The sequence below is a fragment of the Panthera pardus genome, unplaced genomic scaffold, assembly GCF_024362965.1.
Source record: "Panthera pardus isolate Hobbes unplaced genomic scaffold, ASM2436296v1 HiC_scaffold_1, whole genome shotgun sequence".
NCBI lineage: Eukaryota > Metazoa > Chordata > Mammalia > Carnivora > Felidae > Panthera > Panthera pardus.
This window is the reverse complement of record NW_026526654.1, coordinates 41,369,475-41,389,497: the sequence shown is the minus strand read 5'-3', so window position 1 is coordinate 41,389,497 and position 20,023 is coordinate 41,369,475. Positions and strand designations below refer to the sequence as shown.

Below are 20,023 nucleotides of genomic sequence, written 5' to 3'. Positions count from 1 at the left end.
GGGGCTCAGACTCACTCATGAACCATGAGATTATGACCTGAGCCAAAATCAAGAGTCAAATGCTTAAACTACTGAGCCACCCAGGTGTCCCATTATCCTTCTAGCCCAAATGAAGCTCTCAAGTGTCATTCTGCTTCTCTTAAATGTAAGCTAATCCTCCACCAACATTCAATTATAGTAGAAACTTGTTAAAAAAATAAATCTCTAGGGGCACCTGGGTGGTTCAGTCGTTTAAGCGTCTGACTTCAGCCCTGGTCATGATCTCACGGTTACTGAGTTTGAGCCCCATGTCAGGCTCTGTGCTGATGGCTCAGAGAGTGGAGCCTACTTCAGATTCTGTGTCTCCCTCTCTCTGTCCCTGCCCCACCCTCACTCTATCTCTTTCTCAAAAATAAATAAACACACACAAAAAATTAAAAAAATAAATCTCTAGTTGCCTCCATTTGTGGTAAGAACATTTTGGACCTCACCCTTTTTAGGCACTCTTTCTAAGGAGTGAAATATATCAAAATCAGCTTTGGTGTTCTGGTCCCACCGCCAGCCTCCTGCCTTCCTCACCTCTGTGAAAACTCTGTCTCACCTTGAGTTGCCACTGTTTGGTGGGAGCATGCAGTTCAACTACACATAGTAAATGAAAAAGAAAACCAAATGCTTCTGAGAAATAGAAGTACTTTAGATAGCCTGCAAATTTCATATATGACTTAATTTTTAGGTATACAAATGGAAACATAATATATACACTGAACAGTTTTTGGTGCCTAACAACAGAGCTTGACTACACTTGTACATTGGCACAAAAGGTTAAAAAAATTCTTTACAGTTGCAAAATCTAGTATTTGTCATTATTGTATTCCATTGACTGGATAAACTAGAATTTATTTAGCCTGTCCTCTTTTGATAGATACTGAAGTTTCTTCTGATATTTGTAATTATAAGCAATGCTTCAGTGACTAAGATTGGGCCTAGTTCGTTTTGCATAATTGTAGGATTGTTCCCAGCTGCTGAATGTTGGTTTTCCTTTCTAGAGCGTCAGTTTACACTCCCACTAACTACGTAGGAGAGGGTCTGTTACACCTGTTGTTATTCTTAGAAAGATGAAGATCAGATCTTGTAGTTTTGATTTTGTATTTATCTGATAAGTGAATTTGATCATCTTAATATGTTTAAGGGCAATTTGTGTCTTTTCTATGAACTCCTGATATCTCCTTCCTCCTTTTTTAGGAGCTCTTTACTTATTAAGGAATTTGTTTCTTTGTCTAGCATGTGAGCTACAAATGTTTGTGTGTGTATGTGGTGGTGGGGGGGGGCGGGTGGTTGTGTTTTGATTGTGTTTTGGTTTTCTATGAAAAGCTCTTTTTTTTTAATATGTAATTGAGTTAATCATTTCTTTTATGGTTTCTGAGTTTTATATCACAGGAACCTTTCTCATTTCTGGAGCATAAAAATTCTCGCAGTTCTATTTAGCTTATTTTGTGGGTTCATCTTGTATGCTTTAAAATCATTGATTTACTTGGAATTAACTTATATGTAAGGCATGAGCTATGGATCTAACTTTATTTTTCCCCTCAGATGGCTACTCAGGTGAATTCACTTTTTTAAAAACATGATCTAGGGGTGCCTGGGTGGCTTAGTCAGTTGAGCATCCAACTTTGGCTCAGGTCTTGATTTCATGATTCATGAGTTCAGGCCCCTCGTCCGCCTCATTGCTGTAGCATGGAGCCTGCTTTGGGTCCTCTGTCCCCCTCTCTCTGCCCCTCCCCTGCTCACACTCTCTTTCTCAAAAATAAATAAACATTTAAAAAATATGATATACCTATGGCAGACATTACCAGTTATCTACTTGATAGCCATTCTTCCCTCTACACCATCTGAACCCTGATGTTTGTAAGAATGTTAGTAAATCCTGATGAAAAGATTTGTCTTCTTGGATATCTTTGTGCTTAGTGTGGCCGTGCATCATGGAGGACTATGCGGTGGGACTTCCAGGAGAGCCATTCTCCTTGCTAACAAAGAGGGACAGACTAATGGCATAACCCTTTGGTCTTACCTTTTTTCTCTTTTCCTGTTTGAATGAGGGCATAAAGGGCAGATGCCCAGCATTCATGGGCCATTAAGGAATTCACTGTGAATTTCACTTTGAGAGAGAATCCTATGGATGCTGTGAACATCACGGAAAAATGTAATGGAAATAAAGACACTTGTGGGAAAAGTTCCATTCTCTGGCAGTAGAGGTCAGAGTGCTTCTGTGCATGTGTGTGTGGGCAAACTCAAAGCAGAGGGTGAAGAACAGTGGAAAAAGACAACTACACAGAACGAAGGACTGAATTCTTAGTTTTTAGTCCTAATATGTTGGCCTTCCCCAAATTCAATTTGAGAATTGGGGGATACACAAAACTACTCTGAAATATGATGGCATCTCAGACCAACTATATTGGTATTCTCACTGGGTTTTTTCCTGGGTTTTGTTTTGTTTTTAAAGTTCATTTATTGTTTTGAGAAAGAGCACATGTGTGCACGCACACACAGGGTGTGGGCAGAGAGAGAGGAGGAGAGAGAATCCCAAACAGGCTTTGCATGGTCAGTACAGAGCCTGACGGGGGGCTCGATCTCATGACTGTGAGATCATGACCTGAGGTGAAACCAAGAGTCGGATGTTCAACCAGCTGAGCCACCCAAGCACCCTGTAGCCTAGGTTTTGAGAGGCAGAGAAAACCCATTCAAAGAAAATGACCTACTGGGTTTCAACATAAGGGCAGTACCTTGATTAGAGTAGTGGAGTAAGTAGTATGTACTCTTTAAAGAATAGAGATTTCATTGTAAGGAAAATGTAAGGAACAGATTATTGATATGACTGGATTAAATCTGCTAGCAACAATAAATTGTAGTGAGTAGATGGTATCTGAGTTAATATCAACTCCCTCTCCCTGTTATTTATAATTTTATGTATACTTTATAACAGAAGTATGTTCAAACATATTTGTATCCTATATTTCCTTTCAGCTATAAAATATTTTGTAAGCCAAAATAAGCGAGGTCCATGACTGTAAAATAAGTACTTTCGTGAAATAATATTTAAATAAACTTATTTAGGAAATTGGGCCTTATTTTTGCAGATCTACACACTTTCCCTCCCCCATCCTACTGTTAGCATTTTCTTGTTGTTCCCCAAAATAACTAAACACTCTCTTTTGGAAGATATTCTCTCTTCTGTGGTCTTGGAAGCCTGAACCAGCAAGACAAATCCGAAGACATCTTTGTTGTTAGGGGCAAACTCTGAAGTGGTGGGTGAGCTTTCTGAGAAAGAGCTCTGTATCTAAATGTTACCCCGCCAGTCATTGCTGGAATGCTATTCTTTAAACAAAGAATGTTTATTAACTTGGTTGAAGAAGGTGGTCAATGAGAAGTGATACTTGTAACAAAAAATTGAAGAACATTTTATAAATTGGCTTCCCTGTTCCTAAATGTCTCCTCTTGTACAACACACACAGACACAAATGGGTGTCATTTACATAGTGCTTCCTAGAAGAAGCAAAGTAATAATTAAAATATTATTGAGCCACCCAGGCACAAGGGAGTGGTGCCTGGGTGGCTCAGTCAGTTAAGTATCTGACTCTTGATTTTAGCTCAGGTCATGATCTCGTGGTTCGGTAGTTCGAACCCCTCGTTGGGCTCCGTGCTGACAGTGCAGAGCCTGCTTGAAATTCTCTCTCTCCCTTTTTTTCCGCCCCTCCCCTGGTTAGTGGCACATGTGCTCTCTTTCTCTCTCTCTCAAAATATACAAATAAACTTGAAAAAATGCATGGGAAAATTTACAGCATTTCCCTAAAACTGCACACATTTGGGAAAGACTGCATATACAAAATCAGGTTACTAATATATATGCACTGTTAGATGTAGTCACATTCCTGTTGAAAGTATCTTTAGCGTCCCACTGGAGCATAGTAAATGATCAGTAAGTGGTGGAATGGATGAATAAAATTATGTTGTCAAGTACAGCATATTAATTTTTAAGTATGTGCCTTTCTCCAGACTGAATATTTGACTGACTTGATGAAATGCTGGCTGTTGCTACTCATTAATTTTTATGATTGTTAATGTAATTACAGTTGTAAAAAAAAAAAGATTTTTCAGATCTTCCCTTTTTCTATCTGAATTACACACAAAGAAACCAAGCCTTCCAAGCTGGCTTCTTTGCATTCGGATGAATGCCTTCTAAGTGTTTTTGACTGGAGGGGGAAATGAGCCTGGAAGAAATGTAGCAGGTAATGTAACACCCAGGTGGGGGAGTAAGAATTTGTTAGGTGTTGATTCTCTTTTCAGTTCTGTGAATGTTCTTCTCTTTGTATCAATCCACACCTGAAGATTAGCTTTGTTCTGCTCTGGATAAAACATTCCTTATTTAATGCATTCCACAGCAGCTACCAATTGAATGTGAAACTCAAACCTTGTGTCACTAGCTAACAAAGATGAGAAGGCATTGCATTATTAAAGCTTTTAGCCACTTAGAGGGGTGCTGGGTAAAGAAGCTGAGGACAACCCCCTGCCATTGTTTTTCAAAGAAAAACTACTCTCCAAGGGTAGTGCTTTTCTGTAGTAAGGTGGTAGTTCTTTGAAGGCTGCATACAAGTTTTTCTTAAAAAGCTTTTCACCTATTAGTGTTTAAAATTGTAGTGTGGACTTCTACTTTAGGTCTGTAATTGAAGCTTTTAATATAAAAGTGGTGAAGTTTTGCTTTTGGATCAAATTCTGGTAGTACAACTTTTATTTTTAGGTCTGAGAGAAGAACAACTTATCTTTCTTTTTTAGAAAAAACTGTAAGACCAGGGCGCCTGGATGGCTCAGTTGGTTAAGCGGCCAACTTTGGCTGAGGTCATGATCTCGTGGTCCATGGGTTCAAGCCCCCTGTCAATCTCTGTGCTAACAGCACAGAGCCTGGAGCCCCCTTCGGACTGTCTCCCTCTCTCTCTGCTCCTCCCCTGCTCATGCTCTCTCTCTCAAAAATAAATAAACATTTAAAAAAATTGAAAAAAAGCTTTTAAGACCTAATTTATGGTATAGAATGAGCCCAAGTATTTTTTTTTCCCCGGATTTGTTTTTCAAGATTTTGCTGAATTCAGAAGAGACATAGCTAAGAATATATACACCACACAACAAGAAAGATGCACAATCAGAGTGACAGCATGGCCACTGGTGGGAGATAGAGACCATGGAAGGTCCTCTCTACAAAAATCTACTCTAATACCTTTGACTAATTAGAGATGCATTTGCTTAAAGATTTTTTTAAAATTGGAATTATCCTCTGGGAAATTTAACCATTGTCATTTAATTCTTACCAGTATGTATAATCATATTTTCAATATACTGGGGGTTATGTTTTATATTGATGTTTATAAGCCACTTTATGTTTTGATATTCATTCAAAAATATTTGAGTACCTACTATGAGTCATAGAACTTTCTATGTGTTTGGGATGTAATAGTGAATAAACCAGACAAACATACAGAGTAATAAGTGTTAAGTTTAATAAGTGTTAAGTCAGCCAGGCTTATTGAATTTGCTGAAAAATTTTTGGTAGAAATTAGCCAAATTTCTTTTATATCCTAATAAAAGGCTATGCATTTATTCTTGGAACCTTATTTTTTGAGGATGTTGTCTAATGTTGTTCCACAGAGCAGAGCTCTCAATGATGACTTTTTGGGAGATGGGGTGGGGATGGGATTTAGAGAGGATATAGCTTTTCAGTGATGCTCAGAATCTTCTCCCACTTTATTAGACCAGCTGTACTCCTGTGAGTTTACACAGGGGAATTTAGCATGGTATTACTCTAAAAAAAAATATTCTACTTTAGGTTATAAATGGAGTAGATGAGTGTTAGAAAATGGAGATATTTTCTCCATTAAATTTTTTTTAATGTTTATTTATTTTTGAAAGAGAAAGAGAGAGAGAGAGAGACAGTGTGAGCAGGGGAGGGGCAGAGAGAGAGGGTGACACAGAACCCCAAAACAGGCTCCAGGCTCCAAGCAGTCAGCACAGAGCCTGACGTGGGGCTGGAACTCACAAACCCTAAGATCATGACCTGAGCTGAAGTCAGACGCTTAACCGACTGAGCCACCCGGGTGACCCTTATCTTTTCCATTTGAAGCTTGCCTTAAACACAGAGAAATTGTTGGTTTGGATGTTCTTTGGTCATGTGGTCCATGTTTGGACCAAAGGTCCAACCTTTGTGGTCATGTTCCATGTTCACCTGTCACTTTCATTTCCTTATTGTCTTTCCAGCTTGGTAAGACCGTTCAGGAACACTAAGCAGGTGATTATCTGAAATCCATAACTCTCTTAGAACTTAAAGTTTGGGAAAGACTCTATACAGCATTTTGTATTTGATTATGTTTATTATGCCCACACCCTCCAGTGAGAAAGCCCTGTTCCCTCTATTTACAGTTGTTTCTGCCTTTGTAACATCCTGGGTCACATGCAGAACAGCTGGAGTTGCTGAACTTTGGAAACTAACAAGGCTTATTCAGAGGAAGAAATGATGGAAAGGTATTTGTATCAGCTTTTGCCATGATACTGCTGTGGAACAAGCTCAAAGTGTAGTCTTTGGATCACCTGCATCAAAGTAATCTAGGATGTTTGTTAATGCTGCAGATTCCCAGCTCCCACCCCCCAACTCAGGCATGGAGGCAGAGGTGGAAATCTGTAATATTAGTAAACAGTCCTGTGATCCCTAATTCTCAGTACAAGAATCATTGTATTTTAGCTTGGATAATGGCAACATTTCTGACAACTGATTTTGCATTGTTGTCTTTTTTTAAATTGAGGTATGATTGACAATGAAATCCTTTTTTTAATTTATTTTTTAAATGTTTTTTATTAAAAAAAAAATTTATGTTTATTTTTGAGAGAGACAGAGACAGTGTGTGAGCAAGGGAGGGGCAGAGAGAGAGGGAGACACAGAATCCGAAGCAGGCTCCAGGCTCTGAGCTGTCAGCACAGAGCCTGATGCGGGGCTGGAATGCATGGTCTGTGAGATCATGTCCTGAGCCGAAGTCAGACGCTTAACCGACTGAGTCACCCAGGACCCCGAAATTCATCCTTTCTAATATACTGATTTCTGAGAAATGGTGAGTGCCACCTCAGTCACGATTTAGCATTTCATCCCCCACCCCCCACCAAATTTTGTTGTGTACCATTTGTAGTCCCTTTGCTCCTCATCCCCTGTCCCTGGCAGCTGCTGATGGGTTTTCTGTCCTTGCTGGTTATTATGGTTTTGTCATTTCAGTAATGTCCTATAAGTGGAATTATCCTATTTGTAACCTTTTGAGTCCAGCTGTTTTCTACTTAGCATAATGCATTCAAGACTTATCAGCATTGTTGGCTGTATCAGTACTTAAGTCCTTTTTATAGTTGAGTAGCATCCCTGGAATGTGGATATACCATGGTTTATTGATTTCCATTTGAAGGACATTTGGGTTCTTTCTAGTTTGGGGCAGTTATCAAGTCACTGTGAATATTCATGACAGGCTTTTTATTTCACTTGAGTAAGTGCTGAGGATGGGATTGATGGGTCTTACCATAAGTGTGTTTAACTTTATCAAAACACTGTTTTCCACCTTGGCTGTACCATTTTGCACTTCCACCAGCAGTGTGAGAGAGTTCCAGTTCTTTGACACACTTGTCAATGCTTGTTAATGGGAGTTCTTAAAATTTTAGCCATTTTACAATATAGTAGTAGTATGTTTGTAGGCATGCATCATATACTGGTTTTAATCTGCATTTTCCTAATGCCTGATTGTTTTATTTGAGCACCCAGCATCTTCTGCTGGACACTAGGCAGTAGCTCCCCTCTCCCCCAGGAATTTGTGGATGTCGGGACCAATGACACACAGCCATCAGTGGATGTGAAATCAAATTTATCACTCATATAGTGAATAGCAAGAGGACTTACTAAGGAGAAGAGCTTAAGTTTTGTCAGGAGCGAAACATGGTAAAGAAGAGTTTGGTAGATTGGGACTTTTACTGTAGTTGAGGGATGGAGCCTGGATGAACCCCCCTTTTTTTTTCAGCCAGGCTTGTATTTTCTCAGCAGGTTTGAAAATTCCATTGGTCCCAGTGGACAGATAGTGCATATGGGTTTTCTTATCAGGTTTTCCAGATGTGGGGTGAAGGGAAAGAGGAGGGCTGAGGGCTTGAAAGCTGTAGAAACCAAACATCAAAACTTTAGTTTTTCTCTTTACTATCTACTGATATTGAGCTCGTCTTTGCTTGTTATCCATACATCTTCTCTGATGAAGTGTTGAGATTATTTGCCCATCTGTTAAATTGGATTGTTTTCTAGAGTTTGTATATTCTAGAAAGAAGTCCTTTATCAGTTATGTTTTGCAAAAAATTTCTCTCAGTGGCATGAGTTTTTTTTTTTTTAACTCTCTTAACAGTGTCTTTCAAAGAGTAGAAGTTGTGTCCCAGCACTAATTGTCATTTAATGCAGTCATATGAGTCTGTTTTTCTTAACAGATTCCTGTTCAGCTATTCTTCTCCAGTACTTTTTTTTGTCTGTTTTGTTTTTAATGTTTATTTATTTTTGAGAGAGACAGAGACAGAATGTGAGTGGGGTGGGGCAGAGAGAGGGGGAGGCACAGAATCTAAAGCAGGCTCCAGGCTCTGAGCTGTCAGTACAGAGCCTGACGCGGGGCTCAAACTCACAAGCTGTGAGATCGTGACCTGAGCCGAAGTCCGACACTCAACCGATGGAACCACCCAGGCGCCCCTCTTCTCCAGTACTTTTAAACCCATGAGCAAGATCTTAAATTTATCCAGTGGCAGCATGCAGTAGTGGAAAAGAGTATTTTTCATGTATCCAAACTTTTGAAATTCTTGGCCATTTTTTTTTCCTTTAAAAAAATTTTACCATGGAAGGCAAAAAGTCTTGTGGGTAGGGCATGAGATTAGCTAATCTTCTTATGAAAATGTGGTTCAATATGAGAGGAAAAGAGAGGATTAGACACTCTCACATAGCCACGGGTGGCAGAGCCTGAAGGGGACAACAGATGTGTCTAAGCCAAAGCTTGAGCTCGTTGCCACATACTGTCCGTTTTCCAGTAACCATTTTACTTCATCTCTTTCAGTGAAGAGACTTAGTTTTCTCATCTTGCATATAGTGATTTACAGTTTACAGAGAGCTTTGGATGTCAGCTATTAGGAAATCTTAGAGGCCTCTTCAAGGCTTCATCTTCAAGGACATTGGGCTTTATTGGATTAGCTCTGGTAAATTCCACTTCAGCTATTTTTAAATTATTGTGTAATAGCAATAGTGGAAATTGTAAGCATGTTTTCCATAACTTCGCAGTCCTTTATCCTACAGGTAATTTCCCCAGAATTTGTTAGATAACGGGAAAAGGTTTTGCCTCTGAGTATCATTTGGTTTCGATTTTCCGTGGAATTTGCCTTTATTTCATTTTGCATAGACTTGGTAAACATCCTGTAAAAGGCAGATGTGAACTTGATGCAACCTGGGTTTGCAGTTTCTGTGAACCCTGCTGGCCACTGGGAACGAGGCCACCACACCACATATTTGAGCGTCTTTCCACTGTATAGCTAGAGTTGACTCCTGTTTGTACAAAGTGGAAGGAAACTAAAGCCTCATCCCACACTATTGTCTTCCAAAAGAATGCCAAAGAAAGAGACCAATTAAAAGATGAAAGCCAGGCAGTGTATTTTAATCTTCTCATCTGCCTGTCCTGGGTGGCCTCCAGGCCCTGTCAAGGAGAGGAAGCAGAAGAGCCTGTGGAATATTTACTTTGATTTATCTTATGGAAACTAACTCAGTACTCAGCTGTTCATGGTTTGTGCCAAATGGCTCATGAAGAACACGTTGAAATGAAAGCCATGCTTTCAGGCTTCCTTTGACTCTCCACAGAAGGGGATCCCTCCCCTCCGTGCCCACTCTGTTTTATGTCCCTCAGTTCGCATACATGCACCTCTGTCCCACCAAGCTGTCTCCCTCCACGTGTGGAGATTTTTCTGTCACTCCCCAGAAGGAATTCCTGGGTGTTCCAAGTGTTCTGTCCTCAATACAGCTGTGTTTGAGGGACAAGAGAAATCCTGGTTCCCCTATGTCTCCGCCATCTTAACCCCTACCCTCTCTCAGGCTTACCTTTGAATGTATAGCTCTGTGGAGGCCTGTGGAGGTGGCTGACTGATGCAAACATTGAAGAATGAGAAAAGATAGAGGACGTTTTTTACAGCTTAGATGTAGAGGAAGTATATGTGAGCCATGTCAAATGACAAAAAATAATACAATTTAGTAATGAGTTTATCATTTTTTCAAGGGAAAACAATCCATGGGTTGGGGGAATACAGTGCCTAACAAGAAGGGGAGCACTGTTCCTGAGGGATTTGGACTAAGAATGAGTTTTATAGAGAATTAGAAGCAACAACATGGAAACAGGGCGTGATTGGCTTGGAGGTCAAGGATTTCCTGGTAAGGCTAGCAGGTCTTATTTTCTAGGGTAAAGTGAGGTAACTAAAGCTGAGTCGGAGGGTTGTGAGTAGTGTATGTTAGGTTTCCTCGATCAGTGTTTCCTGAAAGTGCAGGTTTTCTTAGGCTTACATTTGTGACATGGGCAGAACACTGGGGTGGCTTCCATTTTGTGGGTCATGATATGGCCGTTAACTTTATCAGCCATAATTATGTGTATGAAATAATGGGTGAAAAATAACAAGAAATTGGAGACTCAGTTCTGTCAATGAGGAAATGAGGAAGGGAAAATGAGGCTTCATCAAACCCTCCCCTCACCCCCCAGGGATAAAATACATTGAAGTTGGCTTTGTGTGAGGGGGTTTTAGATATGACAGACTAATAGAATGTGTACAGAAGGATCTAGGCAAAATTTGTGCAAACAATATCAAAAACAAATCCTTACTGAGAAAGAACTGGAAGAACATTTAGAAGAAGGCAGTACATGTGCAATTAGTTATCCTGTGGGGGGAATGAGGGACATACTACAGGTTCTGCCAGCATGAAGGGTATTGTTCCCATTCTGGATTTATTATTAGTGACTCTTTATAGGATATGTTTGTATAAAGTGACCGTTGGTTTTATGGGAGGGCTAATACTTGGCTGTGTCAGAAATATTAGGTCACATTGTTATTATCAGTCTTAAGTGACTGGAATAAAGCATGCATAAGTTTTGAAGGAAAAGGACTTGGGAAAGTTCTAGAACAGTTTCAGTAATTTGGGTGAAAGCCCTTATGAGGGATAGTGCTTCTGAGCCACCAGAGGGCAGTATTCATTCAACAAATACTTGTTGAACTCCATGTTTCAGAGTACCACTGAGAATTGTGGGAAAGGAGCATGGCCTCTGGAGTGAACACAGCTTTGTTCTGATTTTATGTGCTTTCCCCCTTTTCTCTCCCTAACCCCAACAAAATGGCTTTTTTTCCCCCTGGAACTTTTTCTTTCTCCCCAAGCAGAGTTATTCTACATCTTTTAGTGCGTAGGTCTATGTGGCACTTACGTTTTATTTTATTTTTCTTTAATTGAAATATATGTGAAGGAATGTAAAATGTAATTGCCATTCCTATTTATTTTACCATATGACTGAAATATTAACCCCACTGCCTCCCAGTTAAAGATTTAATGGTTACTTTTATAACATTAAGATAATTATGTCATCTGCAAAGACATTATCAATTGAGACCCTCTTGGCACTTACGACTGATTCATCAAAACAAACACTAATCTTAAAATTCCAGGATAGCATTGTTAAGCTGAATTAAAGTATAGGAGGCTCATGGGCTATGCTCTGCCAAATGGATGAAAACTGAAATGGATTTTATACTGTAGGTCTATATAAGTGTTAAAAATCCTAGTGTATGCTTATATTTCTTGACAAATAACAGCACCATTTCATTCATTTCACTAGGATAAACTCCTTAGAAAAAGACTGAAAAGTTTCCATAGTTAGCTCCCAGTTTTTATGCTTGCTTTTTGCTACTTCTGTCAATTTCATGACACACTAAATATAAGCAAGAAGATCTTTTCACTAAATTGAGCACTTGGAGCTCCCAGCTAGATTGAAAAGTCCCAAATCCCATTTTGCTTTGGTTTCCTATCTATTCTTTGCTTCAAATCTCCATACGCATTTATTTTCTTAAACAACCTGTGAATTCTCAGCCTCCTTTTTGGCTCTTACACAGTTGCGGCTAGCAACTGCTCTGACAGTTTTTACACCAAGCTCTCTGGTAACTAGCTGGTTGCTGAGTTCTTCGGTCTTCTCCTTGTTCTACTTGTCCACAGCCTGGTCTATGCTCTTGAAGTCCTGACTTACCAATTCTTTTTTTTTCTTCAAACCTATCACTGACTCCAAAAATTTGAATACACTTCTTCCCCTGGCTTAAAGATTGCCCTTCATTCTTCAACTTGTATTTTCTCCCCTCCCCTGAGTCTTGAGGTTGGGGTTTTATGCTTGGAATGTTTTTTTGCAATTCTTGAAATTGATTCCACATATTTAAGGAAATTCCAGAAGGGCATGCTTCATATGCATTTACATTTTCCTCTGTTTTGGTTTTTGCTCCATCTATAAAGAAATCTGAGATTTGGTTTTCTAATTACCCAACCTTTCTCTTCCTGTGAGTTCAGGCTTCATCTTTAGAGTTCAAGGCAACATCATTTCACTTAGGCCAAGAGGAAGCAGTCCACGCCACATCTTCTCTTAAAGTTCAAATCTTGAAGACAGCTCTAGAAAGGTATACTTTCTCTGCCTGGTGGCTTTACTACACCTAGAAGTCTATAACGCCGGGGGCAGATTTTCACTTCGGTCCCAGGCACAGGACAAAATGCTCAGGTCCCAGATGTGATTTCTAGCCTGTTGACACTTCCTTAAACTGTAGGTGTTTTCCAGAATAGAATGATTGTAAACATGGTCCATTTTCACAGTGGGGAGCATCCTTACTCTTCTCACTTTGGTTGGGTTGGGATCGAGCAACCCTCTCCCACCAAAGTCCTGGGAAGGTGCTGAGTTACCCTTTCTGTGGAAAGTGTGGGCCTGGCTGAGGTCTTCCATGGCCCATTCTGCCTATGCTGGGCCTCTTGGCAGGCCCTCTGGAACTGTCACCAGGAGCCAAAGCCTGTATTTTATTGTTTATTTTGTCCTGTATTTGAAATATACTCGGCGCATGCTGTCTTTCCTGTACATTTGCATCTGTCCCAGCATTTTGGCACTAATGTATTTGAATGAATAAATGAAATCCTTGGTCATTTGTCAATAACAAAAGTTGGCAAACTTTTTCTGTAATGAGCCGAATAGTAAATATTTTAGGCTTTATGGACCATACATTTCTGTTAGGACTACTCAGTTTTCTCTGCCCATTTAGTGAGAAATCTCATTGCTACTGATTGGAATCTGTGTTCCAGTAAAACTTTATAAATACAGATGGTGGGTCTCAGTTTGGCCACGAGGCTCTAGTTTGCCTATCCCCGGTTTAAGATGTATTTTTCCAAAAAATTTGGTTTGCAAATTATTTTATCTCCTATATTGCTTTAACATAGGACTAAGAAAATGCACAGAGTGATTTGGTGAATGGATGGCTAAACAATTATTTTCTAATGACTGAATAATAATTAAAATATTTTATTTCTTTTAAAAATTGTTTTTAATGTTTATTTATTTTAGAGAGAGCGAGTGAGAGTGGGGGTGGGGCAGAGAGAGAGGGAGACACAGAATCTGAAGCAGACTCCAGACTCTGAGCTGTCAGAACAGAGCATGACACAGGGCTTAAACTCACGAACCGTGAGATCATGACCTGAGCCGAAGTCCGACACTTAACTGACTGAGCCACCTAGGTGCCCCTATGATGACTTTTTCTGATAATACTTCATATGTAAGGGATTGTCTGTATGTTGCATTTGTAAGTATTTACTTTAAAATTACACTTAAAACTGGATGTTTAATTTTAGTAAATGAAAAGTTTTGATAAGTCTGTTTGACATGTGCTCTTTAAGCAAAACTAGGAGGTTTTTCTAAGCCAAACTGTGACTGAGAAGAATGTTTTTAAGAAGCTTTAAAAAATTAGTTTTGCTTCAGGTAATGTGAAAATAGCCAAAATATCTCACTGTTTATGACCTAATGACCCAATGTTTGAAGCATTATTCATCCCATCAGTCTCCAGGGTGTGTGTTAGGTAGAGGATGTTTGTTCAGTTTAGTTTCAAAATGTGGAATGGTTTATCACAAGAAAAAATGCATGATTTGTTCGGTCTTGGCCTGACTCACTGTTAAATGTAATAGGAAATGTTTAATATCATGTAGAGGTCATCTTTGTAGCCAGCTGACCTCCATGTCCTTCCTGTTAGCTTTTGTTAGGGCCCAAGATGGAGGAATTTTGGTCATGGTGCTCAGTACTTGGTCTCCTGGACTGGTGCCCATACTTCCTCCCAGACCTTTCCACTCTGCCCTCTGGAACAATTCTGTGGTATCAACTTCTGTCCCTTCGTGAGCCTTCTCTTTGCTTCCTTTTCATGTGAGACCTAGTCCTCTTTTTCTCCTGTAGCCTTCCCCAGTATACTTTGCTCTTTCCCACACCCTGCATACTCCCCGGGCTGGAAGCAGTGGCCCCTTCCAGGCGAACTGAAAAGTGTATATAGAAATATCTATGCCTTATACCACGGGCTTACCTATCCAGTACCCTCCTCCTCATTACTATGCTGACTTATTTTTGTTCCTCTTTATTCAGTGAGCCCTTGAGCTGCTGCCTCACTATTTTTATTCCACCCTAACCCTGCCATATAGATACACTGTGGACCAGGAGGGAGGGCTGATCAAGTCCTCTCACCTCCAAAACCATGTCTTTTCACTTCTACTCCAGCCTCTTTTTTTGATGTCCTAATCTTGGATGTTGTTATTTCGTGAGAGGCCTTCACTTTTGCATTGCTACATCCCAGCGTCTCACTCTGCAGCCTGCTCGGTGTCTTACCTTGCAGCTTCAGCTAAACCTGCTTAGTCAACACCTCTTTACTTTCTTCCTTCTTACCAGCCTCCTGTCTTCCCCTCCCTTGTTTGCTTAGCATAGTCTGCACAGTCTAAAGTAAGCCCCTTTCTTGACCGTGCCTTCAAACTTGCTGTGTTGTCCTTTCACACCTACCTGGGAAAACCCAGCTGTTGACAGTCTGCTCAGGTCTGCTTGGTCTGCACTAGCTGTGGACCGCCTGGACCCTTGTTCTTTGGAGTGGCTCATAAGCCAACAGACACCAGCAAATTTCAGGGCTGTTAGCCCACTCAGTGTCTCTTATTTAAAAGGTTACTTACCTATGGCCTGCAGGAGTTCTACAATCACCTAATTCTTCTCTAGTTACTTTAGGGTCCTGCATGCTTGCATATAGCTATTCGTGTTCCCTCTGGTTAGCCAGGCAATTTTAGCTCTTTTGACCTGGAGTTTCACTTCATCCCAGATATCAAATGGCTGTGCCTTTCCAAATAATGTCTTCCTGGGGAATAACCTCTCTCCAGGCGATTGAATGCATTTTGTCAAGGCTTATAGAAGGCAGGTAACACTGGTAACCTTCAGTCTTATTTTGACTTCAGACTTTGATTAGATCATTAAAGAGGGCCTTTTAGGTAAATGTGAAGTAGATCAGAGCATTTCTCCCAGACAAGCTAGAGTTAATAAGGCACTGTGGGCACTCTTGTGTAATCTGGTCTGCTCATTCTGAGGGTTAAGCATACATTTTTATAGTAGCTGTAACTTTGCTTAATTTCTCATATAGAGATGCTAGGAACTGGCATGTACAAGTCTTCCTCATTCATAGCCAGAGCTATCATTTTGGGTCAAGTGCATGGGTAGCTGAATTACCTGGTCTTTTGTGGTTATTAATACAGTCATCTGGAGAATCAGCTTAGGGTTCAAAAAAGTAACATTCGTTTTCATGCCATAGACAGTGGTCATTCTCATCAGCAAAAGCACTTATTAAACAACCACATTTTGAAAAATGTACAAATACAGCTGGGTAAATAATGAAGGCAATTTTAAGTCTTTTTTTTGTGTAGTACTGACATTTGTTCTATTATTAGCTTGTTTGTGGAAAAGAGGCTTTCATTGTGTGGCCATTAAGGAATTCATCAAAATTTCATATCGCCTATGTGTGTCCCCATTGTCTGTGGCTGCCATCTGGCTCTGCTTTTGATGGGGGATGATAATTATTTCATACAGCACTGCCAGTCCTCCTGACTACCTTCACTGAATCTGTTTGCCTTCTCCTCCAGCTTTTCCATCTTCTGACTCCATTCCCTGTTCCAGGTTGTAGACTAGCTATCATCCTCTGTTAGGGGAGGAAAATGGTAGTTGATGCTGGCTCTTGGCTTTTCCCTTTTCCCTCAAGATATTGGGTAGGTCTCTCAGCCACTCCGAGTGTTTTCCACATCATAGGTACCACCTGTCTGATCTGGGACTCTTCTTTCTGAGTTGTGGCCTGAGAGGCAGTGAGGCTGGCTGGCTTGCCCAGCTTCTCCTTTTCCTGGCTGCCTTCTGTGGATGTCAGGCAGTAGCCTGGTCTTGCCCCATCTCATCATACCTAACTTTTTTTTTTTTTTTTTCAGAAAGTCAAAGCCTTTTTCCTGAGCTGTGCTCTTAAAAAAATTTTTTTTTAATTTAATGTTTATTTATTTTGAGAGAGAGAGAGAGAGAGAGCATGAGCAGGGGAGAGGCAGAGAGAGAGGAAGACACAGAATATGAAGCAGGCTCCAGGCTCTGAGCTGTCAGCACAGAGCCTGATGTGGGGCTTGAACTCAAGAGCTGCGAGATCATGACCTGAGCCGAAGTCGGACACTTAACCGACTAAGCCACCCAGGCGCCCCTGAGGTGTGCTTTTTTAGTCTCTGAATCTGAATTAAACGTTCTCTATAATACCTCAAGCAACAGTTTCTCTTTTCTCTTAACCTTTGGCTTTAGAGGAAGTTAATTATTTCTTATTACTTACAAGTACTGGTGTTCAGTGGGAAGGGAGAGAGAAGATGTGTAGAACCTGGATGTCGGTTGCTCACTTCAGTAAAGTTTCTGTGTAGCACAGAAGAAAAGTAACTACATAATGACAGAATGGCTCAACTCTGAGTTAGTGGATCAGAAAATCAGTGTCACAAAGATGTAGAGGTAGAAGGAATCTTTGTGGAGCAGTAGTGTTTGGGGAAGACATTTGACTTTAATGGAGGGATGAACATATTGGAGGACATGGAAATTTTTGTGTTCAGGCAGAATCAAGGATTTCTGTGTGAGAATCCAGGGGAGAAAGGCTGAAGGCAGACAGGAAGGCCTTATTCTATAGACCAAATGGACCTTTGGAAGATTTTGAGCAGTGTTTTTTTGTGACAAAAAGCTTATTTTGATTTTTAAGGAGCAATAGGCAGGCATTGAAGGAGAGTAGATGCAAAGGAGGTTAATTTAGGCAGTGCAGTCAGTATGAGATAGTGAAATGTTACATCTGCCAGACAAGAAGGCTAGACCTTGGTGGAGAGAAGTACGCAGACCTGGATGGACAGGGAAGGTACATTCTGATGCTTTGAGTCTGGGTATCTGGGAGAATGTTGGTATCATGATTTCAATAGTGAATTGAGGTGTGGCAGTTGAGTGTTGGGTGAGAGGGTGAGGTCTATTTTACATGCTGGCTCTGTGGTGATATAAGCGTGCTCAAGAGGAAATGCTCAACTGGGAGCCATGAATGTGGGGCCAGAGGGACGTCCCAGGTAGGACCTGAGTTGTACATGTAGGACGACCTGCTTGGAGTTTATATTGGAATGAACAAAGTTTAGAAGGTGGAGGAAGAGCTCTGAGTAGGTGAGCTGAAGAAGAATTTGAAGGAGGGAGTGGTTGGCAGGTTAAGCTTCACAGTTTCGAGGAGGGTGAAGTAATCATGAGAAAGCTTCCAGATTAACCATGCTTGCCTGCCTCCCACACATCCTGTCACACCCAACTGCTCTCTGCTATGGATCCTCCTGAGTTTTGCCTGAACACCCAGGCAGAGGTCTTCAGTTTGTTATGATTGGCTGTCAGCCTGTATTATCTCCCTTCTGGAGTGTAGTTCTAGGCTTGGAGAGCAGAATCCATCTGTAAACTAAACCCAGAAGTCTCATAGGACCCAGATTCTTGTGCTCCCTGGTACGATGTGCTCCCTGGTACGATGTGCTCCCTGGTACGATATCAGATGAGAGAGTAGACATCCTGACCATTGAGAGGAGGAATCATGGAAATCTCACCCAATCAAGGTGAATTATATGTTTGGCCTAGAACATTTTCTGTATCTGGGGTTTGCTTTCTCTAGAAGTGCAGATAAGTCCATTCTGGAGCATTTTATTGTGGTAGAAATTTGTTCCATGAGTAGGCCCCAAATCTACAGTTATACTGACTGTATACTTTAATGTGCAAATATTTCCACTAAAAGTCTCAGCATATATTTGTGCGTTTCAAAGTCAGTTTTATAGAAACACATCCAGAAGCTCTTATAGAATTAACAAAGGAGACAAACTTGTGATATTAACATTTAAAAAACAATCAGCTTTATTGAGGTATAATTGATAAATAAAATTATAAGGTATTTATTTTTCCTTTTCACCAAATGTATCTTGGTTTTGTGTTAAAGTATTTTGTTGTATTTTTTATGTACTTGGATCTAGCCATTAAAAATAGAGGACACTGGGGGCGCCTGGGTGGCCCAGTCGGTTAAGTGGCTGACTTTGGTTCAGGTCATGAACTTGCAGTTTGTGGGTTTGAACCCAGTGTCGGGCTCTGTGCTGACAGCTCAAAGCCTGGAGACTGCTTCGGATTCTGTGTATCCCTCACTCTCTGCCCCTACCCCACTCGCACTCCGTCTCTGTCTCTCAAAAAAAAAAAAAACAAAACAAAAAAACCCCATTAAAACAATGAAAAAAAGAGGACAGTATTTCCTGGGCTGGTTTATACCTTTACCCTACCAAGAACATGCCAGCAGGGGGTAGCAGAGAACAGGAACTAATTTCCCACTTGTTTTCCTTAGACTTCCAATAAAGAGCCAAAGCATTTGGAGCTGGGAGAAGCTGTGGTGATTTATTACAAATGCTTTTTCTTCTCTTATCTATTCTTTTCTTTTTTAAAGTTTATTTATTTATTTATTTTGAGAGAGAGAAAGAACACAAGTGGGAAGTGGCAGAGGGAGAGAGAGGGAGAGAAAGGATCCCAAGCTGACTCTGTGCTATCAGCATAGAGCCTGACGTGGGGCTGGAACTCATGAACCATGAGATCATGACCTGAGCTGAAATCAAGAATGGGATGCTTAACCCACTGAGCCACCCAGTGCACCCTCATTCTTTTTCTTATAAGGAAATCAAGACTCATAAGAACCCCATGGTTTAATAGTAAAACCATGTTTATCTGAGACCATTCTTGGCAAGACTCAGTAAAGGTGCTTCTAAAAATGGTGAACTTCTGGGTGTCGACGCTGGCAGTTTGAATCAGGACCTCTTAGGGAAAGGCCTGGGTTGTTCTACAAGCACCATAGGTGATTCTTCTACACGCTAAATTCTGAGTCCACAAGCAAGAGTCCTTCCTACAGGGCAGGAGTTGTCCTAGGCCTCGAGGATAAAATGAAAAACCTCACGTAGTTTCGAAGGGACATGCCTGCAGGGGCCAGCCAGGTTGTGTATATGAACGAGAAAGGGCAAGGGTCAGCTGATATGGCAGCATAGGGTTGTCACTGTCTGGAGAGTGTGTACTCCCCTCGGCCTGTCATGGACTCAGGGGCAGCCTGTTGGGGCTGGGAGGTAATGCATGCCCAGTGTGGTCAGATGGTTTCTTTTTTAAAGAGAAGTTAGCAATCCAGAACTTTGTTTTCTGTTTCCCAACTTCAACATGTTGTGTGGGCCAAACAAAACATGTCTACAGGTTGGAGTCAGCTTATGGGCTGTGATAATCTCCTTTAGGAACTTAGGCTGGTAGGTGAGTCATAAATGCGAATACACATTTGCCATTAGGTGCTGTGAATGTCAGGAGGTAAACGGGGCAGTGGG

The 20,023-nt window shown here is 40.8% G+C and overlaps 1 protein-coding gene and 1 pseudogene across 20 annotated transcripts in view; one reads left to right on the top strand and one right to left on the bottom strand.

Annotated features, from left to right (window-relative positions):
* The window catches only part of LMO7 (LIM domain 7), a 192,942-nt gene that overhangs the window by 36,223 nt on the left and 136,696 nt on the right, over window positions 1-20,023 (top strand). The window lies entirely within an intron of this gene.
* LOC109264223 (protein FAM204A-like) lies at window positions 12,150-12,704 on the bottom strand (annotated as a pseudogene).